General features: G+C 56.7%; 1 protein-coding gene across 1 annotated transcript in view; it reads left to right on the top strand.

The window, feature by feature from the left end:
• Positions 1-25,171, top strand: part of WDR27 (WD repeat domain 27) — a 72,591-nt gene that overhangs the window by 32,052 nt on the left and 15,368 nt on the right. The gene's annotated exons all lie outside the window — the stretch shown is intronic.

Raw genomic sequence — 25,171 nt, forward strand, 5'->3', positions numbered from 1 at the left:
GGAGGTGGGTGGTCTCGTACTGAAGTGCAGAGGAAGACTTTGTGCAGAAGGTGGAGGAATGTTAAACAGTGAGGATCTGGGAATCTCGGTTCTGTTTTGTCCCTGTGAATCCGAAGCTGCGATCTGGAGAATGTTGTCATCGGGTGTCTGTCTGCTGGCACCACCTCCGTGAGTGTGTAAAGTTACCCAGGGAAACCAGGATGCCGATGTGCTAAGTGGCTCCTTCTGGCTAAGGCTGGGTTGTGCAGTGCAGGGCGTGTGCTGGTGCCGGGCACAAAATGTCTCTCTTCCTCTTACCGTGAACGTGGGAAAAACGCACAGCGCTTCTCCTGCCCTTGGCCGCAGGGCCCTGGCTGGCATTGCCCACATTGGTCCTTGGCCCCCTGCTGATTAGCAGCTGGGTGACCCCTCCCTGGGCCCTTTGGGCAGCACATGGCCCAGGACGGAGGTGTGACAGCTGCCCCTGCTGGCTGTCCAGGAGTTTTGTCTGATCGTGGTTATCAGAGAGATCTCTGGGCGAGAGCATCGGTTCCTCAGTGAGGGCTCAGGGTGCAGTGACAATCTTTGTGTTTTAGGGCCATGTTTGTTTGGCTTTGAGAAAGATGTGACCCTTTCACCAGCATTTCTGAGACGGCAGCGAACCCCGGAACTCGCCTCTTCCTGTTTGGCCTGTGCTGTTCCGCGAGGTCACACGGGCACCGACACCCAGTGTTGTTGGAAATTGTGTCCGTGGGATCAGATGCCCAAGGCAAGCTTCTGTTTTAAAAAGTATATATTTAGTGGTACATTAGGACAGTAATTTGAATTTTTTAAAAAGATTTTTACTTTTAGAGGAAAAGGGAAGGAGTGAGAGAGGAAGAGAAACACTGATGTGTGGGTCCCTCACAAGCGCCCCCAACTGGGGACCTGGTCTGAAACCCAGGCGTGTGCCCTGACTGGCAGTCGAAGTGGAGACCCCTTGGTTTGCGGGTCGGTGCTCAATCCACTGAACCACGCCGGCTAGGGCTGAAATTTTTTTTGCGAAAAAAGACCCTCTGAGTTCCAGGGCGGGCATTAACGTGGAAAGTGCCTTTTCAGCATCGAGGATGGCTGTGTGTGCGCTGGAAGGACAGGAGGTGCAGGTGGGTCCCTCCAGCAGCGAGGTTTCTGTGCCCGGATTGGTGCTGCGCACCTCTCAGCAGGCAGCGTGGTGGGCACCTTCTCCCGCCCTTCCTTCTGCACCAGAGGAGCCAGCTCGGGTCCCAGCACAGGCCCCCCTCCCTGAACGACAGTCACACCAGGCAGGGCCGCAGGGTGACGGACTGGGTTCCTCCGAATCGGGCAGATTTGACACTCCCCCCTGCTCGCTGACTTACTGTTTTCCTTTGTGTTGTGAATTTCAGGCGACTCTTGGACTTCAACATGTGCTTGCAGAGGCAGGCTGATGTCCTTAGAGTCCCTTTGTCCTGGCCGTGTGCGTGCCTGGCCCTCTGTGGTAGCTAGGGGTGCGTGTCCCTGCCTGAGGGGCGTGGGGGGAAGGGAGCGAGTCCACACCGCACACGCCTGCTGTGGGGCTGTTCCTGCCTCTGAACCCGCCACCCCACTGGAGACGGTGCTCTGGGAAGCCCAGCAGCGTGGGCCCCCGGGGCTGCCTCCTGCATGGGTGGTGCTGGAGCTCCGACCCCGTGTGACTGGGGTGCAGAGGAGGGGACCCCTGTCTCTGGTGCAGGGATGTGGTGCGGCTGGGGAGGCAGGAGACACATGCCACAACCAGTTTTTTAAAAATGGAATTTAATTGTGGGACACCCCCTTTGAGGAATTAGGTTCTGCGCCCTTGGGATGTTGGTGGGTGCGGAGGGCGGGTGCTGCTTTCCCGTGGCTCTCGCTCCGCTGCCGGCACTGGAGTCGCAAGGCATCTGAAAGGCTCTGTTTGTGCCCATGGACTTACCCGACGTCGGTGCGAGGCGGGCTTTTCTGGCGACTCACCCGACACAGGCGAGGGATTCGCCTCCCAGGTGGGTGCCACGCAGGACAACGGAGTAGCTTCTCTTACGAAGCTACTAAAAAAAAAAGTGGAGGGGTTCTGATAAATACAGACAAATACCTCTGAAAGCATTTTCTACTGTTTCCTCCAGATTAGATTATTGACACTTACTGTGTTCGTTAAGTTCGTTATCCAGAAACTCTGCTTGTTTTTTTCATTTGCTTTTGTTTGGATCCTGTTGTATGTGACTCCCGCACAGTATTAGCTCTTTGAGGTTCTCAAGTTTAAATTGCTTGTTTATACTTTTTATGCCTCTCATGGACCCAATGTTGTGCTTAATGACTGTTGTAGCTTTTATTCTAAAATAAATCCTTTTCATTTACGGTTAGTGCTTTTCTTGGGCTTAATTCTCTCTTTTGTTTTGTTTCCTCTTTCAACTATAGAACTTCGCTTGCAAGATGGTTTTCCTCTCCAGTGACTTTGCCCTTGGACAGGTCACTATAGTTCCTTCCTTCCCTGGCCGGCCGCTCCCGTGTTCAGGACATTCGGACTCCTGTTCTGTTGGTGGCTCTGTCTCCGGCCGGCCGCTCCCCGGGGTGTGTTTGGTGTGTCTGCTCCAGTGTGGAGGGCGTGCGCCGGACGCTTTCTGTGCCGGCTGCTGGCTTGGTGGTGACTCGGGAGAGGGGGAGGTGAGTGGGTGCTGTGCAGGCTGGTTCCTGGAAGTCCTGGAAGGGCCATCCCAGCTCGTCTGTAGGGCCGTTGACAGGGAGAAGTGCAAAGACAGTTGTCACCTTCTAGGGCCTTAAAAGTGCCCAACATCTTTCCCAAGTCATCTTTTGTCAAACCTTTTCAAAAAGTTTACTTGCTAAAGCATGTGAGCGCGAAACTCACATCCGTCTGTTTTCATTGGGTCGCATTGCTTTGGGACCTGTGCTTTGGCTCCACCAAAGAAAAATAACCTGAGTCGACATCTAAGCCTAAAGTAACACTGTAAGAGTTGGTGATATTTGTGAGCATTTTGTCAGTGTAGACTCCTCAGTTCAGGGGTTGGAGTACACGGCTTACTTCTCACTACCCACTATGTGCAAACAAGCTGCTCCCGTGATGGCCTCGCCTAACGGGGGATGCAGCCCGGGGTTGGGGTGCTCATGTTGCGTGGAAATGAAGCGACCAGACACCGAGGGATTCTGGAGTATGAGGTTTATTCCTTTACGTGCACGGGCCCAGAGGAGTCAGTCTCCAAATTCTGAGCCCCGAACAAAGGATTCTTGGGGGATATATAGATTAGGGGTCTTCCTGTGTACGTGACAAATGTGGGGTACAGAAACAGAATGTGATCATCGTTCTATCAGTGGGGGTGCTAGTTTCAGTCCTACTGGCCATCCGCTCTCCAGACAGCCCCATCGCTCTCCTGTTGCGCCCGGGGTCCTAGGCGAGCCAAAGTCTCCTGGGGCTTCTCCTTCATCCCCCCCGTGGGTGCTTAGACAGCGCTTTCGTCTGTCTCTGCACCCAGGAGAGGGTTCCTCTGCTCGTACTGTTGTTGAAGCATTAGTATGCGGCTGGTGGTTTTCCTCACTAACGTACTTTCCAGCTGACTGACTACCGTCCTGATGGCCCAGGGTCCTATAGTAATAATAAGTATGAGTATTATTACTGGACCTAGGATGGGGGCCAGAGTGGAGAGTAAAATATCTTGCCACCAAGACGTGGGCCCATTCCCTGAGCCTGGCCTGAACCTAGTTTTTAGTTCATTAATGCGCTGGATATTTTCTTCAACTAGGCCACTTTCATTAACAAAATAACAGCATTCCTCCCCCAAGAATATGCAGGTGCCTTCTTTGTCTGCAGAAAGGAGGTCCAGAGTCCGGCGATTCTGCTGCACTACTCTGGCCAGGGAGAGGATCTGGCGTTGGAGTGAGGCCATGGAGGTGGCCACTGAGGATAAAGCCTCGTGGAGTTCCTGACGTATGGCTTCTTGGGATTGCAAACTAGTGGCTAGGCCGGCTCCCCCTGCACTGATGCCAGCGATAGAGGCTGCAAGGCTCAGGCCTACTAAAACTGGGAGGAATACAGCTCGTTTATGCAAGGTGGAACCGATGTACTTAGCTTCTAATTCACCTGGAGGATAAGCAAAAAGCTGAGGGGCTAGGGCTACTAAAAAGTATACCTGAGTATCTGAGCAATTAATCTTTGGAAGTAAGATCTGGTTGGCCCAGAAAAATAGTCCATCTGGTGGGCGGAGTGGCTCTCTTTTCTTTACACCAGTCCGAGCTGTTGAGGTAGGACTCTTCCCCCTGGTTCTTATATAGGGGAGCCTTGACTGGTCCGGTGTACCGGCCTGGGCTGGGTCTTGTTGTTTCAGAGGGGGTTGCGTTCACTCGGACTGCTATCAGAGGGGGTCTGCTGAGGGAAGCACAGAGGAAGCAGTCTGAGAAGTTCTCAGGGCTACTCAAATTGAGGAGAACTGCTCCCTCGTGGGTTAGAGTGATCCAGGAGAAGGGGGTCCCTGGGTTGTCAACTGCTGGTTCAGCATTCTCTATTGTTTCCTGAACAGTTTTTAGATGATGTAGTCCTATATACAATTCCCTTCTTTTGAAGACTAAAACATCTCCTACTGGTCCAGAATGGAGCATATTTACATAAACTTTCCCTCTAACTCCCTTTTCCCATTTCGGGTCTTCTGCTCTGTCTAGGGTGATCCAGACGTACCTCCCGTCATTAGCGTGGACTCTGCAGTCTCGGTAGGCACACCCCCCATACGTCTCTGGCCACCAACTGCAGCTGATCTTTGACCTGATCTTCTTGGAAGCAAACAATCGGGTCTGTGCCCCAAAACCAGTCATTTAGACATCCGAGGGCTCCTACCTTAACGGCTATTTTAGCTTTTCCCTTACAAAATCCCTTACAGTCTAAGGTAGCCAGAGTGGTTACTTTAGTCTGAGTCCCTTGTTTCCTACATTCTTGTACTACTATTGTCTCCTTATATTGCCCTGTGGCGAGGACGAGGGGGAAAGTTAGGGCACTCAGAGCAAGAACTATGGAGGTCATAATTCTATATGAAACAACTAAGGGCTTGAAAAGTACACACCAGTCCAAGGTAAAGGAGTTCTAGGATGATCTGCTCCTGATGACTAGTCTTCTGGGGCGGTGTACCAGAGTCCAAGTCCCCCGAAGACGGTGAAGGTCCCGATGATGGCGTGATGCTCCCAGGGACAACGGTCCATTCTGTCCTCCCCTCCTGGGGAGTTCTCCGGAGCCTCAGGGCAGGCACTCGGTCTGGTCCTGGCGCTCTCCTCTCAGCGGCTCCCTCGGGGGTGCTGCAGCCTTGGCTCATGTGTGATGGATCCAAGGAGTTATACCTGCAACCTTTAAAGCAGTGGGGGTAGTTAACAGAATTAGGTAAGGCCCAACCCACCTAGGTTGGAGGGATTCCCTTTTCCAGTCTTTAACCCATACGTAGTGTCCTGGCCGGAAAGAGTGGGCTGGCCCCCCTGTCTGGACTACTTCTAACCCTAGGTGAGCTTGCCTAATTCTGTCTAGCTCTTGGCCTAACGCTGTTAAGTAAACAGTCTGTCTGGTTTCTCCCAGGGTGGCTAAATCTGTTGTACGGGGCAGTCGGGTTAGAGGAGTGGCTCTCCCGTAGAGAATCTCAAAAGGTGTGTACCCTGCTAAGTTAGGTGTGCATCTGACTCTAAAGAGGGCGAGGGGTAGCGGGTCTGGCCATGGCAGGTGGGTTTCCTGACAGAGTTTCCCTAGAGTCTCTTTTAGGGTCCTGTTCATTCTCTCAACTTTTCCTGAACTTTGAGGTCGATAGGCGACGTGGAGGTTCCATCTGAGGTTCAGTCTCTTAGTTAACAACTGGACTACATTTGAAATGAAAGCTGGTCCGTTGTCACTCTGGAGACTGTAGGGTAGTCCGTGGCGGGGTATGATTTCCCGCAGTAGCACCCGGGCTACTTCGTGTGCCTTCTCTGTCCGAGTGGGGAAGGCCTCTACCCACCCTGAAAACGTGCAGACGAGGACTAGGAGATACTTGTAACCGCGGCTGGGCTTGAGTTCGGTGAAATCCGCCTGAAGGTCCTCTAGGGGCTGGCTTCCCGTGTACTGGATCCCGGGAGGGACTGCCTTTGCTACTTTAACATTGTGTTGGGCGCACGTCTGGCGCCGCGAGGCGACTGAGGAGCAAAAGGCATCAAGATTCGGGATGTACAGATACTTTCCCAACAGTTGGCTCAGCTTTGTCCTCCCGAGGTGGGTCAGCTGGTGGCAGTTTTGGACCAGGTTCCTCCCTTGGCTTTGCGGTATGTAGATGCGCCCGTCTTGGAATTTCCAAAGCCCTTCGGGGGTCTCCCGGGCCCGTACTCGCACGGCCCATTTGTGTTCTTCCGGGCTGTAATCTTCCTTGGCTGGAATGGTCCCTAGCAGCGGTCCCATGGCAGCCGGGGCCTCTGGGGGCAGACGCGCTGCTTGTTTAGCAGCTTGGTCTGCCAGGCAGTTTCCTCTTATCTCTTTGCTGTTTCCCCTTTGATGTCCCCTGCAGTGCAGGACCGCTACCTGGTGTGGCGCATTGACAGCTTCTAGCAGCCTTAATATCTCCTGTTTGTTCTTTATCCCCTTTCCTGCTGAGGTTAGTAATCTTCTTTCTTTATAAATGGCTCCATGGAAATGCAAAGTAGCATAGGCGTATTTTGAATCGGTGTAGATGTTGACCCTTTTTCCCTTTGCTCAGCTCTAGGGCTCTAATGAGGGCAAACAGTTCTGCTCTCTGCGCTGACCACCCCGCTGGCAAAGCTCTTACCTCGACTACTGTGTCTTGGGTGGTCACAGCATACCCGGCGCGACGTTCCCCAGTTTCTATCAGGTAACTGCTCCCGTCAGTATATAATGTCTAGTCTCTTGAAGGGAGCGGCTGGTCTTTTAAATCTGGTCGACTGGCATATACCTGATCTGTGACATCTGTGCAGTCGTGATCTGGGGCCCCCTCCTCAGCAGGCAGGTACGTGGCTGGGTTGACTGATCGTACTGTCTTTAGATGCACACGGGGGTTGCCCTGAAGTAGCCCCTGGTATTGGGCCAGCCGAGGGTTGGAGAGGTACTTATGTCCAGCCCCCTCCAGGAGGCTGTGCACGGCATGGGGCAGATAGAGGAAAGTTTCTTGCCCAAAAGTCAGTTTGTCGGCTTCTTTCAGCAGGATGGCGGCAGCAGCGACCGCTCTTAAACACGGCGGCCACCCAGCTGCTACGTTATCCAGCTATCTGGAAAGGTAGGCTACCGGTCGCTTCCAGGGGCCGTAGTCCTGGGTCAGCGCCCCTAAGGCAATTTTGTCCTTCTCGTGGACGTAGAGCCAGAAAGGCCTCTCTGGGTCAGGGAGCCGCAAGGCAGGCGCACGGGTCAAGCAGCCTTTGATCTGTTGGAAGGCCTCCGCCTGGTCCCCAGTCCACAGAAAGGGCTCTGTACCTGGGCCCCTGACTGCCTGATAGAGGGGCCTCGCCAACTGGGCATACCCTGGAATCCACAGGCGGCAGAACCCGGCGGCCCCTAAGAACTCTCTGAGTTGTCGGCGGTTTGACGGGGCCGCCATCTGCTTTATGACCGCTTTCCTCTCCGTGCCTAGCTTCCGCTGCCCCTGGCTTATCTGAAACCCTAGGTATTTTACCGTCTTCTGACAGAGCTGTGCCTTTTTCTTAGACACCCGGTACCCTTGCTCTTGCAACAGTTGTAAAAGAGCCCCTGTATGGGCTCGACAATTATCTTCTTGCTCTGCCAGTAGGAGGTCATCTACATACTGGAGGAGGGTGACCTCCGGGTACTCGTCTCTAAATGGCCGCAAGTCGTGCACCAGGGCCTCACTGAAAACGGTGGGTTAGTTCTTAAACCCTCGTGGCAGTCGTGTCCACGTTAATTGAGTCTTTTCACCCGATACCGTGTCTTCCCACTCAAAGACGAAGATGGCCTGCGACTGTGGAGCTAGCGGGATGCAGAAAAATGCATCCTTCAAATCTAGGCAGGTGAAATGAGTAGCGGCGTTCGGTATCTGACCGAGCAAGGTGTACGGATTCGGGACAACTGGGTGCAAAGTCACTGTGGCCTGATTGACCGCCCTTAAGTCCTGGACCGGCCGATACCCAGTTCCATCTGGTTTCTTCACCGGGAGCAGAGGGGTGTTCCATGGGGATTGGCAAGGGATTCAAATCCCTGCCTGTAGGTGCTTATTGATTATAGGCACGATCCCTAGCCGCGCGTCTCGGGGAATGGGGTACTGCTTTAATCTCCGTGGGGTGGCTCTAGGCACCAGCTCTACTAGCACCGGCTGCTGCCCGGCCCCTGCATCCGGGTGGACATGCCCTGCTCAGGCGCATGACCATTCACTTCCCAGGCCTCGGGCCTCTGAGACGTCAGACGGTGCATCAGCTCAGTGACACGGAGCAAAACCGGCCTCGTTCTCTCTAAATATAGCAGCTCTCACGGCGTCCTTCTTAGGTGACGCAGCACCTGACAGGATGGCTCTTCCTCTAAAGGTTTCCCTACGTCAGAGTGTGCTTGGCGCACAGCGGGTCCCGGCCTCAGGTGTTCACCAAGACTCCCCGTCCGTGCACCTGCGGTCTGGCCCTGGGATGAGCCTGTTGCCCCCTCTCGGCTGCCCAGGCTTTTGTTGCCTTCCTAGTGACTGTGTTTCTGGTGTCATCTCCAAGAGCAGCAATAACCCCTCAGCACATGGGCGGAGGACCTGCACGGACGCTGCTCCAGAGCAGACACACAGACCAGCAGAAGTAGGAAGAAATGCCCACTGTCACTAATCACGGGAGAAACGAAAACCACAACCACAGTGAGACCCCACCTCACGCCGGTCAGAATGCCCGTCAGCTGTAAATCAGCAAAGGACAAGTGCTGGCGAGGCTGTGGGGAAAGGGGACCCTCGGGCTCTGTTGGAGGGGGTGCAGACCGGTGCAACCACTGCGGAAGGCAGTGTGGAGATGCCTTAAAACACTGAAAACAGAGTTGCTCTGGGATCCGGGGTTACAGCTTCTGGGTGTGTATCCATTCGGCTTGTGTCCGTGGATTTTTGCAGGCAGTGCTCGGATGGTCAGGCAGCGTGCAGAGTGTAGATCAGCAGGAGCCTGGATCTGGCATGGGAAGCCCACCACGGCTCCCACACGCGTGTGCATGGGCTGACGCAGGTGCCTGGGCTGGCTGGCTGACGTCACAGGGAGACTTACACTCACCAGAAGCATGTCAGGATCTCACAGTACTGGCTTCAGGGCCAGAGAACCAACATTGTGGGGGCCACAGGCAACATTCCGGAAACCGGAAGAGGTTGGTTGGGGCCACGCCCAGACCTGCGACTCCAGCGGAGTCCTCCCTGGGAACCCGGCCGTGTGGGACTCCCTGTCTGCACTGGGACTCCATCAGCTGCTCGGCTCGGGCTGCTGCCTGGGCCCTGTTTGTGGAGCCCTGAGACCTCCCTGGGGAAGGGGACAGGGCTGACCCCCCACGGTGCCTGGTGCAGCGGTGGGACAAGTGGGCCTGGGAGCTGCAGGGCAGCAGGGGCCCAGCAGTGATCCCCGAGGACCCAGCCCCCTGACCTGCGGCGGGGCCCTGGCTGCTCTTCTGCTCGACGCAGGGAACTCGGACTCTCCCCTTGGACCTGCCTCCCATCCGCCCGCCCCGCAGCCGGCACGGAACACTCCTTACATTCCTTCAGAGGTGCCTTCAGGGATCACAAAATTAGGGCACCCCAAGAACTTGGAAAATAAGATATTCATATCTTCATGGTTAGGATCTTAAAATTTAAAATAAAGGGAAAAAACTATTTTGATTAAACTAAGTTCTAAAAAATTAGTGGGAGGAGATTTCTGCCACCACATCTGTTTGAGCAGTTCTTCCTGAGTTTCAGTCTTGCCTTTTGCTCTTGAATGTGATGTTATTAAATCACACCTGGCATTTTCCGTGGACAAGAGCCTCGGAGAGCTGGCCGGGCTTCGCCTACTCCGGGTGCTGAGCACCTGACGCGGCCAGGATCACTGCTGATGACCGACCTTCCCTCCCCTCAGCCCTGTGCGCACCCACAGCTGCCCACAGGGATTTAGCTGCCCCTGTCTTGGCAGCATTCCTCTTGTGTTTCGTGGCCTCAGTTTCCTCCGCCTCTGAGTCTGCGATTCTCCGCTGGGGCTGCATCTGGACCCTGGGAGGCTGGGCGGCCAGCTCTCTGCTGAGATTGTGGGTGTAGACGTCTCGGTCCGGTTGTGGGTTGCCAGTGAACTGCTTGTAGAAGCCGTGAACTGCGCTGAAACGTGCCGGGGGCGGGGGATGGCAACCAGGACACTGCCAGACTCCCCCCCCCCAGCTCCCTCACTTTGCATCAGTCACCCATGGCCTTTGGCTGGGAGTGGCCTCGTCTGGCATCGCCCGGTGACCGGGTGAGCTGAGATGCTCACATCACAAGCGAGGGGCTGTGGCCCGCCCACCGGTGCGCCCTCCCACCAACCTGGTGCCTGCCACCAGCTGCCCCGAGGAGGCACCATCCACGTGGTCCCAGTTAGATCTCCTTGAGCCTCGATTCCAGCCACTGTCACTGCCAGTCCCGGCCTGTCACTCAACGCCCGAGCTTTCCGTGTGCCGTGTGGAGGTGATGCACCTGGTCCATTCTCACAGGTTGCTTGAAAGTGAAGGGAAGTGCTTCAAAAGACGGCCGGTGTAATTCTGGTCGCCCTCGTGGGACGCCGTGGGTGCCGGGGACGCGGCTCCCACAGCCAGCAAGCTCGCCCCGAGCTTCCGTGAACAAGCAGCGAAGAGAACCTGCTCCACCCGCTTGGAACACGATTATCATTGTGGACGTTGGCATGTGGTGCTGAAGTGTTGACACTGGTGTTAAAACATCATTTAATCAAAAACATGGGTGAAAAGTAGAGAGGCCAGGCTCGGGGAGGGAGCGAGTCGGAGGGAAGGAGACCTGCCTCTCCGCGCCGTCCCTCACCCCCTGGGGTGCCTGGGTTCCTGCACACTCCAGAAATTTCCAAAAGGTGCTTGATGGCGAGAAAACACGTGCTGTCCCCTGTGGAGGCTGTGGGGACAGGGACGTCTGCCGTGGGGATGGAGCGGGGCGGGACCGCAGGAGGGGGCATGAGTGCAGCCAGCGCAGGATGGGAGCTTCCTTCCTCACCTGACAGCGAACGGTGGGGGTGCTGTTCCCTGCGCCACTAGACAGAGACCGTGTGGGGGCAGGGGCACGGGGACCGAGGCGCCACTGGGGGTGGTTCTGTGCGGGCCGCCCGCCAGCTTGGCCGGGATGAGCCCCAGCAGAGAGCACCCCGCTTCCAGCTCTCGCACGGCGCCCATGTCTGCGCTGCAGAGGGACCGGGCGACTGGCCGTGGCTCGTTTCCATGGCACCGTTGTTTCTGTGGGACTGGACGTTGGGAAGGACACGGACGACCGGTGCTAGAACACAGGTGAAATGACGACAGGCGGCGTTGGGCACGGACCAGCGCGGCAGCGGGGTTGCTTTTGGAGGGAGGCCCTGCGGGCGGCCAGGAACTCGGAGCACGGAGGGCAGTGCTGCTTCGTTCAGAAGCTGCGTGTGTGGCTCTCAGAAGGGCGATCGGTTCTCTGACCGTGGAGCTGGGGCCGGCCCACGGTGGTTGGCGTGCTGTCTCCCTGCGGCTCACAGGCAGCGACTGTGGGTGTGGCCAGGTGCTGGACCCCTGTCAGGCTGGGTCACGCCCGTGGGAGTCAGCTCCAGAGTGTGGGTGGGCCACGGAAGCCCCAGGCTCAGAGCTGGACGGTGCTGTCCTCACATGGCCGGGCCACTCCTGCCCTGCACAAACGGCTGGTCGCGTGTGTGGTGAGGCACACAGGAGTGCCGAGTGACATCCACAGAGACAACAGGGCGGGTGGGAGGAGGGCCAGGGAAGGGCAGGAGCCGGCCTGGGCCCCTTGGGCTGCAGCTGCTCCCCTGCCGAGCGGCCAGGGGTCTCCACGGCAGCAGCGCAGGCACCGTCGCCGTGACGGCCCCGTGCTGCCAGTGGCGGGAGTGCAGCTGTGTGTGCTGCAGCACCGGAGTCGCGGCCACGGAAGACGGTTCGTGTTCCCTGTAATGGCCGGTGACCTAACTTCTGGCGCGGAAGGTATTTGTTCCTGATGGCCCGGCAGGGCCTCCAGCCCCGCACACTGCGGTCACGGCAGAGGAATGTGGCGATTGGCGGCGGTTTTGTTCAGCTCGGTTTCTTTGTGAGTGATTTACAAGCCCAGCTTGAAAAAGTCATGTTGAAATCAGCTGGCTCTCCTCACACACGTCCCATCAGGCCAGAGTTGCACAACGCTGGGGGGGCGCGTCGCGGACGCGGCAGCTGGCTGTCAGTTCAAGGGCGAGCGCAGAGAGCAGCTGGGTGGCAGGGCAGAGCCACATAGCACCGTCCCCGGGAGGGCCACGCGTTTCTGCTGCCTCTTCTCAGTGGTTGCCGAGTGGAATCTTAAAAACGGTGACTCACTCACTCGAGCAGCCTGGTCCAAAGCTTGCTCCTCTGGCTGATTCCCAAGGAGGAGCTGGACCCGAGTTAGAAAGTGGGTCGCACCCCTGATTCAACGGCAAGGTTTGCCGTGAGGAAAGGTCTCTGTCAGTGCAAGCTGTAGAACGTGCAGCCGCCAAACGGGAGGTTTGAGAGGCAGACACACAATGTACCAGTGGAATTGTCCTTTGACTTCCTGACTTCAGGGATGACTCTATTTCTAGACACTTTCCCACATTTTAAAGAAACAGTATATACCATTTTATTTTATTTATTTTTTAAAGATTTTAATTATTTATTTTGACAGAGAGGAAGGGGGGGAGAAAGGGAAACACTGATGTGCGGTTGCCTCTCGTGCGCCCCCTACTGGGGACCTGGCCCACAACCCAGGCACGTGCCCTGACTGGGAATGGAACCAGTGACCCTTTGGTTCTCAGGCGGGTGCGCAATCCGCTGAGCCACACCAGCCAGGGCATAAAGAAACAATATATACCATTTTAGAAAGTAGAAAATGCACACAAACAAGACAAAGCAAATAAACGAAAGGAGGGAAACACCAGCTCCTGGTCCTCAGCTTCCCACATGCAGAGGCCGCTGCTGTGCGTGTGTGAGCATATGAACTCGCAGGTTTCCCCGCATGCGGTGTGTGGACGTGTGGGCGCCTGTACACGTGTAGGAGACCAGCCACGCCGGGCGCTGTTTTGGCCGGTCGGTCACGCCGCGGGGTTGGTGTCCAGCCCCAGGTGGATCCGGCCAGCGTCTCACTGCCGTGCACAGGACGCGTCAGCTGTGCCAGCCCACGCGATGCTGTGATGGCCGTCCTTGTAGACACACTCCGTGTGCCTCTGCGGTCACTTCCTGTATTTTCAGACTGTCGTTGCGAGTGTCCTCACTTTCTAACAGCTTTTGATGAACCTTGCCCAGTTTTCTCTGAGTTTTGGTCGACTCATATTGGTGTGTCTTCTAACTGAGAAAACGTCTACAACGAACAGTGGAGACCCTTACGCTGAAATAGTTGTTACCCAGGCCTCAGGCCCTTCCTTTCTTTCTCAATAATTTGAAATGCCAGATCCTTCATGTAATATCTTGTGTCTGCTTCTTAACATTATTTTCCGTTTTGACAGACTCCACCGATTTCGATGACGTACCTTTATAATAACTACACCTCAACCGCCCTTTTTATAAAGGGTGACTTCGTTGTTCTGGCCAATCGAATCCTATGCACACTCCCCAGTGTGTCCAGAGACTGGAGAGCCCTGACGCCCCTGCTGTACCCACCGGCCCGCCTGCCGCCGCCGCGCGCCCCTCTCCTGTCCAGCCCAGCCCTTACCCGCAGGTCCCACTGGAGCAAATCCCAGCCAGGTTTTCATCTGCAAATGTTTCCAAACGCACTTTCATTAGGTCTGTTTGCTGAAACATGGCTTACATGACAAACGTCACCATCTTTAATGCGGTGCCTTTGGCTTGAGTGCACTTGTACGTTGTACGGCCAAGCGCCCTGTGTTCCCAAACGACGCCCCTCCCGCCCCAGAGAAGCCCCCGCCTGCTGGCAGGCAGACCCCTCGCACCCCTGCCCCAAGCAGACCAGTGCACCTCGTGTCCGTAGCCGCTGCGTGGACGTGCCATCTCACAGCCTCTGTCTGTCGGGGCCTGGCCCCTGCCGCTGAGAACGAGGGTTTCGAGGTCTGTCTGCCTTGTAGCACAGCCAGCACCTCCCTCCTGTTCACGGCTCAGAGCTGTTTTGCCGCACGGAGAGGCCACCCTTAGCTGGCCCATCTGCCGCAGGGCCACAGTGCCGTGGGGTTCGTGCAAGTCTCCTCTAAACGTCTTTCCAGATCCGCTGTGCGAGCTCAGGCCTCTCACTGTGGGAGGGGCTGCCACGCTCTTCCACTCGCTGCATTACTCCACACTCTGCGTGCGGCGCGAAGGGCCGCCCCGCCTCCGCACGGCAGTGCTGGCCAGCCCCGGCCATCTCCCATTTTCCCTGCAGCTGCTCTGAGGGCTGCAAAGCGGTGTCTTGGGGCTTTGACGGGCGTTTCGCTGATGATGGGTGACATTGGAGAGGACTGATGTGTTTCTCGGCCCTCTGTGTACCCCTAAGTCTTCTTTGGAGAAATTCTTTGTTTGGGGAGACATTCTGTTCAAGTACTTTGTCCATTTTTAAATTGGGTTCTTTGACACTTACTGTTCCATTTTAATAGATCCTCATATATTCTGAGTACTACACGCGTACCAGACACGTAGCTGACGTCCATTTACCCCTTTGGTGGGCTGTGTTCACTTTCTTTACAGTATATTCCTTAACACACGGAGGTTTCCATTGCGATCAGTTCAGTTTATCTGGGTTTTGGGTGCTTGTGGTTGCGGTGTCATTCAAGATGCATTTGCCAAAGCCAAAGTTATGAAGATTTACCTCTGTGTTTTCTGGCAGGAATTTTGAGGTCTTAGCTGACATATTTAGGTTTTTTCATTAATACTGGGTTAGCCAAAAAGCCCATATGGCTTTTTCCATAAAATAAAAGATACATTTTTTCATTTTCACCAATAACGTCATTGATTTGGATAGTTTGAGTGGGTCGTTGTCTCCCAGATGATAGAACATTGATCGTTCTCAATCAACGTCTCGATCTGATCGCTGTCGACTCCAGCTGGTCCACCCGACGACCATGGAGCATCGTCCAGCACAAAACTTCACAAACCACTTCCGACACGTTCAGTTGGTCACAGCACCTTCTCCACACACTGCACAAACCTTCATCGGTGTTCAGTTGTGTTTTTACCTTTCTTGAAATAATAAAGCATAATACACCAAAAATGTGTATTTTCTTTCATCTTTAGTATTAAAACGACTGCAAGAAACTCACCAATTTTGATAAGTTTTTTTCAATGCGCACTGACGTGACAGCTGTCACAATACAACCTAACAAAATAGTTTCAGCTGCAGTTAAAGGCAACCAAGTTGCTGCTGGATCCTTCTTACGGCAAAAACCCAATGGGCGTCTGGCCGCCCACTCAGCGGGCGGTTGGGGCCCACACCCACTGGTCCCCTGTGCAAACGCCGTGATTCCATCCCATTCGTTCAAAGGGCCATTCTTTGCCTCCTTTGAGTGGCATTGGAACCGTTGGTGGAAGTCAGGCGACGTCTGATCTCTAATTTCTGGGCTCTCAGTTCTCTTCCACGCTTACCTGTCTGTCTCTGGGCGCCTGCCACGCTCAGAGTCCCGGTCGTTGCCTCCAGCGCGGAAGCTGGGAAGTGTCCCCGGCTTCAATCGTTTGCCAGACCCGCCGCGGCTCTTCAGGGCCCTGGCATGTCCGCGGGGGTTTCAGGGGCAGGTGATGTTTTTGTGCCTGAAAAAGAAGTTGGGGTTTCGATTGCACTGAATCTCTAATTCAGGTTGGGGATTTTTACTGTTGTAATGAGAGTGTTTTCTGTTCCATGAGTACGGGATATTTTTCCACTTATTTAGATCTTATTTCATTTCCTGCAGCAACCGTTCATAGTTTTCATTGTACGAGTCATGCACATCTTTTTAAAAAATTCCTGAGTGTTGTATTCTTCTACATGCTATTGTAATTGAATTGTTTTCCTAATTTAATTTTGGAATGTGTAAACATGCAGTTTGTAAACATGCAGGTGATTTCTGTTACACTGATCTTGTGTCCTGCGGCCTGGACGAGCTGTTCTACTCGCTTCGATCACTATTTCTAATGGATTTTTGGAACTTTCAATATTAAAATCACATTGTATGTCAATAGGTAGAGTTCTATTTCTTCTTCACTCTGGATGGTTTTCGTTTCTTTCTCTTGTCCGACTGCCCTGGCCGCCGCGGACGGTGCTGGCCCTGGGTGTGGAGACGGCCATTCTCCTCCGCGCCTGGTCTGCTGGGCTGTGCTGCCTTTTCCCACTTTTCTCCCGCGTCTGTGGAGGTGATGGTGTGTTTATATTCCACTGACGGGTGTGTTACAGGGGTTGATTTTGTGTGTCCTGGCAGCGCCGCACCCAGGGGCGGGTCCCACGGGACCCCCGTGTACGGCCCTTCCTCCGTGGCTGCATTCATCCCGTGTTTCGGCCGGAGGACCTTCGCGTCTCTGCTCCAGGGGTGTGGCTCTGCCACCCCCACCCCCTCCCTTGGGTGGCGGCGTCCGGCTTTCGGACTCGGGTACTGGCCTCGCGGGAGGAGATACGAAGGGCTTCCTCCCTCTGTCGTCTGGAAGAATCTGAGGACGATGGGTGTTGATTCTTCTTTGTTTTAGCAGAATCCACCAGAACAACCGTCTCTCGTACACGGTGCTCCCACCTGCAGAGTCGCCGCTCCTCCTGGACTGACGAAGGCGGGGTCTTCTGTTTTCTGGAGGGGGGGGGTTCCACGGCTTTGTCTTCCCCGTCAGGACTCTGAGGCCACCTGAAAGTCACTGTGAGGATGGGTCGAGTGTGTACCGAGTTTAATTTTTAAAAGCATTTGGAGACCTCGTTGAGATCATCACATCTTATCTGCGGTTCTGCAGTCCTCTCTCCCCGCCCCCTCACCAGACACGTGGTGGGTTTGTACTTCTGCCTTGAACACTCGTTGCCACTTTGATTTTCACGTGGATTTTAAACAACTTGCAACACCCGTCGGGCACCTGGCCAGGATTGAACCACACACCTGCTGTCCATCTGTCTGTCTGTCCAGGTTTCCGGTATCCCCGTGACACAGTTTTTACACTTTTCCGAGTGCGAAGTCTTACACACCTTGTTAGCTCTAAGTTTTTATCTTCTGTATTTCGTGTGTATATGGAAATAAAATGGATGTTTCTCCTGTGATTTCACGTTCAGTAATCTCGCTACACTCTCATTACAAGACTACATTAGAGTCTGTTCTACAAACCATACAATCCGTGACTAACGAGACTTTCGTTTATTTTCACACGTGACCCGTGAATGGCCACGGTGTGTTTTCTTTCTTCACAGTCCCTCTCCGTTCACTTCTCTTTCCTTTTTCCTGCACCGGCTGAGCCCTCGAGGGGCAGACCGCTGCTGCAGCCTCAGGAAAGCTTTCGGCACTTGGTGGGGAAGTTGGATGTTTGTCGCAGGTTTCTGAAATTGTTGCCCCTTTTTAAAATTCACTCTTTGTAGAATAAAAAAGTTCCCTTTTACTCCTTGTTTGCTAAGAATGGATGCTCAGTTTCAACACAGGCTGTGTTAAAATTAGCTGTTGCAATGACCAACGTTTTTCTTTCTGCCAGCTGGGGAGGTTAGAATGACGTTTTTAACAGGCTAAACCTGCCTTTATTCTCAGAATAAATCCAGTTTGGCAGTAACGTGTTAGCCTTTGAATATGTTAAGGGGCTTTGTGTGGCAGTGTGTTACTCTGCGTTGAAAGAATTTGTGCAGTTGTGCTTGAGTGGGTGTGTGGACGTGCAAACATGTGCAAACAATCTTGCTGGGTTTTTGTTGTGAAGGTGTTGATTTTTTTTTAATCTTTCTTTTAAAGAGATTTTTTTGACTTAAAATGTCATTTAAAGATTTTATTTATTTATCTTTAGAGGTGAAGGAAAGGAGAGGAGGAGAGAAGTATCAATGTGTGGTTGCCTCTCGTGTGTCCCCTGCTGAGAACTGGCCTGCAACCCAGGCGTGTGCCCTGACTGGGAATCGAACTGCAATCCTTTGGTTCACAGGCCTGCGCTCAATCCCCTGAGCTACACCAGCCAGGACTGTTTTCTTCTTTATTCATCCTGAAATAAAGTTGGTCTTACATAGACGTAGAATTTGCCAGAAGTCGAATGATGCAGACTGCCTGGTGACCTCCTTCTCACTCGTCGTGCATCCCGCTGCCCTGACAGCGAGGAACCTGGGGGTCTCGGTGGGGCCCCGCTCCACACCGGCGTCCCCATTCCCCACCGGCACACCCGGCACGGGGGCCTCTTGGCGTGGTGAGGGCTCCCTCCTCCCCGGGCCTGTACGTGCACCCAGGGGTGGATGCCTGATGTGGGGCCCATGGTCCCCAGTGCGCGGTGACGGCACCCTTAGCCTCGGGGATGCCTCCAGGGCCTGGCCAAGGGCGACGCTGCCAGGGCTTCACTGGGCCCCGTTGTCGCCTGTAGGTGTCACCTCTGAACGGACAGCTGCGCGTCTGCCAGAGTGCGCACATCCTGAGTCTGGGGCACATGCTGGGTTCTGCATCTCAGACGTTTAAACGAGGCTGCAAATGTTTTAATGTTTTTTCAAGAGGTGAGCATGCCTGTGGCTGCCTCTCGCGAGCCCGGGAGTCTGTGGGGCTCTTTGATAACTCAGTGTGGCAGGAAGGGCACCGTGCGAATTCTGAGGCCGAGACGTTGAAGCCCAAGCAGCTCCTGCTCGGTTTGCTAGAATATTCCGTCTGTGGCCTCGAGCCCCTGTGGTCCCTGCTGGAGAGGCGGCAGAGGTCCCCCCCGCCCCAGCAGGCCCCGGGGAGCGATCGGGGACTGTCACCAGGCTGCTGGGTGCTGCAGAGTCACGGCGCGACCTGCCCGGCTTTTGAGCCACTGTCACGAGAGGCAAGAAAATGGTCACGTGGAACCGCTCAGTGTGTGGGGGGCCTGCAGTGTGCCATGGGGCGTCGGCTCCCTTTCTGAATTTCCCGGGGGCCCTCGATCTCGGGGGGGCTTGCTTTCCTTCTGGAGATCTGTGTCCTTTAGGGCTGGGGTGATGTCACCTGCCGCTCGGCACCTAAGTCTTCGTTTCCTGCGCGTCCCTTTCCTGTCCTTCGCAGAGTTTGTTCCAGAGGCAGAGACTCCACCAGGCCCGCTGGCTGGGTGCGAGGTGTCCATCCATCGTTTCAGAATCTCGGGTCTGCCCTTAACGTGAGTCCAGAGGGAGAATGAAGCAGGTGGTTCTGCCGCCTCGCAGTGCGGAACGTCTCGCATTTGCAGCCTTTAAACACGTTTTAAATCATGTCATCGGCATCCGGCTGGTGAACGCCCACAGGGCCCGGGGCGGGGGCTGCGGAGGGTCTCTCCGGCCATTGCTGCCCGGCTCCTCCCCCTGCCGCCCTGAGCTGCCGCTGGAGTGAGGGGCCGAGTGGGGGGCAGGCGGGGGGCGGACTGAAGCTCCTCTGGCCCCACGGTTGCGCTGCTGTTTCGTAGACTGGCTAGAGTTTGAAGTTTGATTTCTTTGTCATCTAGTCTTCAAATTGGGAGCGGGCTTGCAGATGCTTCTCACCTCTCCCGTGTTTGCTTGTTGGAGAGAGAGCAGGAGCTCGTGCCTCAGGTGACGCCGTCCTCGGCCCCCGTGGGAGTGGCCACCGCCCGCTTCACCCTCCCATGGTCATCGATCGTGGTCATTGATCTCGGTGACTTATGGGTCCGTCAGGTTCGGGAAGGCAGTGCAGCTGATGTGCGGAGAAAGCTTCCTGGCAGGTTCGTGTGTTCCATGTTGCTTTTTTATGCAGAGTGGAAAACTGGGTGTGAAGAACCTGGTGTTGGGCGTTTTTCTTCCCTCGGGGGAAAGAATCGACCCAGAGGAGCAGATTCAGTGTCGGGTGATTTCCTGTGTCAAGACCGCAGCTTCAGAGTGACTTGCTTTGCTGATCTGACAATGAAATTTGGCAGCAGCGGTGACTCACTGGATGCTGTGCTGGGACCCCTGCCGGGGCCTTGAGAACGGGCCTCCGGGTCCAGCCTGGGGGGGTCAGCGGGGTCCAGGAGAACCTCGGCCCGAGGCCCTGGGCGGGGACTGAGGTGGGGGCTCCCTGTGGGGTGACGTGCTGTCCCCCGAGCCCCTCTGAGCAGGGTCCAGTGTCGCCATGTGGTGGTTCTGCGTGGATCACCCTGCACTGCCCACCCACAGCAGGGACACAGGCCTTTGCTCTCCGTGTCTCTAGTGTGACCTGGCGGCTGGGAACTGATGTTTAACTGGTTGGAACGCACCAGAGTGTTAGGAGTTCTCTGCAATAATTTAACAAGCAGAGCGGGCTGACGAGGCTCCCAAGGGGAGTCTGCGGGCTGAGTGCGGCCGCTGCCCGTCAGGACCTGCCACGGGGAGGGGCCGGCCTGGCAGCACCGTCGTCCTTGACGGGATCTGTGTCCAATGAGATGAGAAGCAGAGGCAACGAAGCAGTTAAGATAATTGACCTTCATGGGAACAGGGGGAGCATATGCCGCCGCCCAGAGGTCTGCAGTGCTGTGACTCAGCCGCCCACCGTCCCCGAGATCCCGCTGCTTCCCACATGGGCTTGGTCACCACCTGCCCTTCCGCTCCGCCCACTCTGTCACTCGTCAGATTTTTGACGTAGATTAAAATAAATTTTACCCCGATCCCTCTGTATCCGGCACTCATTAACCTGTCCCCGTGTTCCAAACCCGACTGCCAGGAAGCCCTTCCCCCGGGCCCAGCAGCGGAGTGCGCCACCCCAGAGGCAGGGCAGGCCGCCCGCCTTTCCACTTCTCAGCTCTTGGCTGAAACCTCACGTCGGCCGATGGGTCCAGGTTGAAAGTAACGGGAAAAGGGTGTTTTACGACTGTACTGGTCTTTCACTCTGCGAGGCTCTGGGGAGCCTGGGCAGGCCCAGGAAATTACAGCAGGCGTTAAGAATGCAAGCGAGCCACGTGTGCTGTGAAGGGGGCGCGTCGCAGTTCGCCTTCCCTGGTCAAGCCCTCTTGTCTTCCTTCCAAAAAAAGGAGCGAGGAACGGAGCAGCAGATAACAGGCGCGGCGTGTGGGAGGCTCCCGGGAGCCCCAGGGGAGCCCCGTGCCCTGGACTGGCCCCGCGCCTTCCTTCCCGGGACTGTCGGCCCTGTGTGTGTGCGCGCGTGCGCGGCGAGGCTCCGCCAACCCACAAGAGCGTTGGCCGCTCACAGGGGCCTTCGCAGCTTCGGTCCGAGTTCATGTTTTTCGATGGAGCTGCGCCCATGGTAGCAACTGGCTGGACGGGCCAGAGGCTTCCTCAGAGCTGCTGTCTGCAGCCGGAGCTCCCGGACCCTGGTCACCGCCGCCGTCATCCGAGCTTGAGCTCGCCTCTCGAGGCTGCAGACCTGTGGCCAGTAGGACAGCCCGGGTTCGGCCCCATGTTCTAAGGAAGCCAGGACAGGGGACGATAGTCTGATCCCGTCCTTGGCAAGGCTGTGCAGTGCGGGGTGGTATTTTGGGGGGCCTGCCACGAGTGGTTTTGTCATAGTTGTTGCCGCCACGGAAAAATGTTGATGGTTCGACCCGAGTCACCTCTTTCTGCTGATCCTTAGCTTCTTTCCGAGGACGGGCAGGACAGCGACCCCACGTGGCACCGGGGAGGAGGCAGATGGGGCGAAGGCCCTCATCACCTCATCGGCACAGAGATTACTCTGCATCGTTCAGGTGTCCCAGGGGCTCACAGGGGCCGCAGGAGGAAGTCCGAGGCATTGGGAGAGAGACATGGTGTTGCTGGCTTTGAAGGTGGAGGAAGGCGCCAGGGCCCAGGGTCAAGGCCAGTCCGATGCAGCAGCAGCCTTGCAGACTCTGTGGTCTCCGCACAGTGAGACCCGTTCTGGACTCCGACCAGCAGAACTGGGAAGCGGTTGTTCTGAGCCACTGAGTGTGTGATCATCTCTCCTGGCGGTAGCAGGGAGCAGGGGGCAAGGGCATGTGCCCAGGAAGAGGCGTGTGACGGTGGCCCCTTTCCAGAACGTGGTGTGTGCCTCATGTCAGGGCAGGGTCATCTTGGGTTAAAGGCCACCAGATGTGCATTTCCGGGGTCTTGTCCCGCTGTCTGTCTCTTCCACTCGCACAGCCAGGCCCTTGAGGGCAGCCACTGTGGCAGGGAGGGCGGGCGTGGCTGTGTGTGCGCCTGACTGGCCACAGACCCCTGGGCTCCCACCCGCACGCCCACCAGGCGCAGGGCCCGGTGTGGCTGGGGTACGGTGGGAGCAACCGAGCAGCCGAGACTCTCCTTCTGGGGAGCAGCCGCTGTGGGAGCGCGGAGTCCCAGCCCACCCTGCCTGGCGCCCCCACGCACCCACACCACCTTCATGGCATTTCACAGGTGCTGGACGGCTGTCCTGCAGTTTGTCCCGTGTCCCCGCAGCCAGAGACGGGCCCCCACCTGCAGAGCGGCCAGCTCCGGGGTTGCCAGCCAACCCCACAGCCTCTTGGCGTGGAGGCCACAGCTACACTCAGGACACAGGGAGGACGCAGTCACTGGATTCCGATGGCAACATGTGCTCCGGACCCTCCTGCGGCCCCTGCACACGGCGCGTTCTGGAGGTACGCACCCTGGTTCCGGGCCAGCCAGCTCTGAGTCACGCGGGACGTCCACCCTGACAGCAAGGCTGTGCGGACGGGGCCCATGACGCCGAGTTACTGGAAGCCGGTGGGGAGAAGCCAGGGCACAGCCACAAAACGTTCCCACATGTTGGATCAGCAACTTTAAACGGAGTGGAAATATTTATCCTGGATTAGAGAGCTTTGAGGAGGAATGAAAGTACAGAATCTAAGTCTTTGGAGCGCGCGGCCTTGGCTGCACACTGGAGCCATCTGGAGAGAGTTCAGCCCTGCTGCTCGGCCCAGCCCGGAGACGCCGGATGAGCAGCGGGGGGCCCAGGCCCGGGGCTGCGTGGGGAGGCCGGGGTCGGGCCGCAGCTGACGGGGGCTGCAGACAGACGCCTACGCACCAAGGAGGCGCGTGGTCGACGTCACGGCGTTTCTCTTTCAAAAGCTGTGTGGCAGACGGGTGGTCGTCCAGCCGGAACTAGAAATGGTGGCGTGTCCCTGCCTGTCGTCTGCGTTGGCCCGTGGAGCCTTCGATGAGAGCCAGGTTCAGGCTTTTACTCCAGAGTGAACCTTCCACTCTGCCGGGGTCCGCATGCGGCCCCGTCGGGGGTCTCTGCGGCTGGGGGCTCCATGCAGCTTGGTCCTGGGAGGCAGCTGGGACACCCACAGGGGAGGGGGACGGGCCCTGGGCCAGCTCTGTGCCTGTGCGGATGGCTCGGTGTCTCTGCCCCGGTGTGAGTGGCAGGACCCTTGCCAGTGTCACATCAGCGTCAGCCTTGACTGACCTGTTGTCCTGTGCCGCCTCCAGGAGCACCCGTGGTCCGTGCAGCTCCGCTGTGTGAGCTCCGACAGGTGGTACCCCCTCCCCTGGCCCCTGCCGGCCCCAGGGTGGCGTCACCCCCAGCCGTGGCTCCCCTGCACCAGCCCTGAGCAGGGCTGCGCCCTTGGCGGGACGGGCGCCTCTCAGCTCCGCCCTGCCCTCCACAAGGTGGACCTGGTGGGGCTCACCTGAGCCCCACGGCAGCCAGGAGGGTGATGTTTTCGCCCCCAGGTCCCACTGCGGCTGAGACGGGGGCTGTCCTGGTCGATGAAGGGAGGAGAGGAAACAAACAGGAGTGAAAAGCTCGGAAGAGGAAGAAACTCATTATTTGCACATGATCCGATTCACTTAACTGGAAGTTAAAAAATCTAGTTTCAACAATCAGTGCACCGATAATAACAAACTAAAAATAAAAACGAGATTTTCTTCGTGGCAACAAACAAGACTGAAAGCATCGGGAGCTCAGCTGAGAAGAGCGAAGCTGGGGAGGACACGAGTGAGCTGCAGGGACCCGGATGCGCAGTGTCCTGCGTCCTCAGACTGACGCCGCCGCGCGGCGCTGCCGGGTGACGCGTCCTCAGCAGCCGCGTGTGCTCTCGATCAGATAACTAACAAGAGAACCTGAAACTGAAAATGAATCTCATGAAAACGTGGACCTCGATCCTCACTGCCTCTCGGAGTCGCCTGCTCAGCGTCCCGGTGGGGCCCCCCACACCCGCCCACGGGACCCGGTCTGTGCGCGCGCGGGGCCAGCGTGGTGTTTGCTGGGAACCCCCGCCACTGTGGCAGAGATCGGAACAAGCCCACTGAGTGGGCAGGGCCGTCCACGTGGGCCGTCCACGTGTGCCGTGTGGCTACGCCCGGCAGGTCTGTGTGTAGCTCTGTCGCCATGTGTGTGTCTCCTGGACGCACTTTGCTCTCAGAGACGCCTCGACGTCCCCCGGTTCCAGGTGATTCTAGCTTCTGTCCCTTCTGTGCCTCCTCTCCATTCCCACCAGATCGACATCAGACCTGGTCACCCGGCCGCCTCCGCGGTTTGCATCCACCGGCTCACTGAGTCAGGGTGACCTCCTCACACCCGAGGCTCCTTTTCACTGTTTCTCTCCGCGGCCCTCTCCTGTCACCCTGAGCAAGTGCCTGCCTGTGAGGGTGACTCAGCTCCTGCCTCTGGGTTCGCTGTGGTTCTTGTCAGTCTTCCGGTTCTTTACGGCAGCACCTTATTCTGTGTAACTGGAAATGACACCTGACTCGCCCCCTCGAATCACAGGACACGCTGCAAGGCGTCACCTGCCCCGTGGGACTTGGGGTCATTTCCTGCCTCAGGCTGGGAGGGCCTGGCCTCCCCTGGGCACCTGGGGTTGAGCTCGGGCCCCCCTCGCTGTCCGCAGGCTCCTCAGGACCCCACCCACGGTCGGCCTCCGTGTCTGCAGGGCCATCGGAGCCCTGCCCCCACCCGCCCCCCACAAGGACAGAAATGGGACCCGCTCCAGGCCGACGAGGGCGGCCCCGCAGCCTCGCCTCTGGCTCCCCGTCACCCCTTCCCTCCCTCTCTCGGCCGCCCAGCGGGGCAGGTGGGTGAGCCAAAGCCTCGGGGCCGCGGTGCCTCCGTGCGCCACCGCCTGGCGTGGGCCCTGGGCCACAGCAAGCTGAGCGCCCAGTCTGGCGGCACCTGCGCTTCCACTGCG

The sequence above is a fragment of the Artibeus jamaicensis genome, unplaced genomic scaffold, assembly GCF_021234435.1.
Source record: "Artibeus jamaicensis isolate MK-2021 breed Jamaican fruit bat unplaced genomic scaffold, CSHL_Jam_final contig_497, whole genome shotgun sequence".
Classification (NCBI taxonomy): Eukaryota; Metazoa; Chordata; class Mammalia; order Chiroptera; family Phyllostomidae; genus Artibeus; species Artibeus jamaicensis.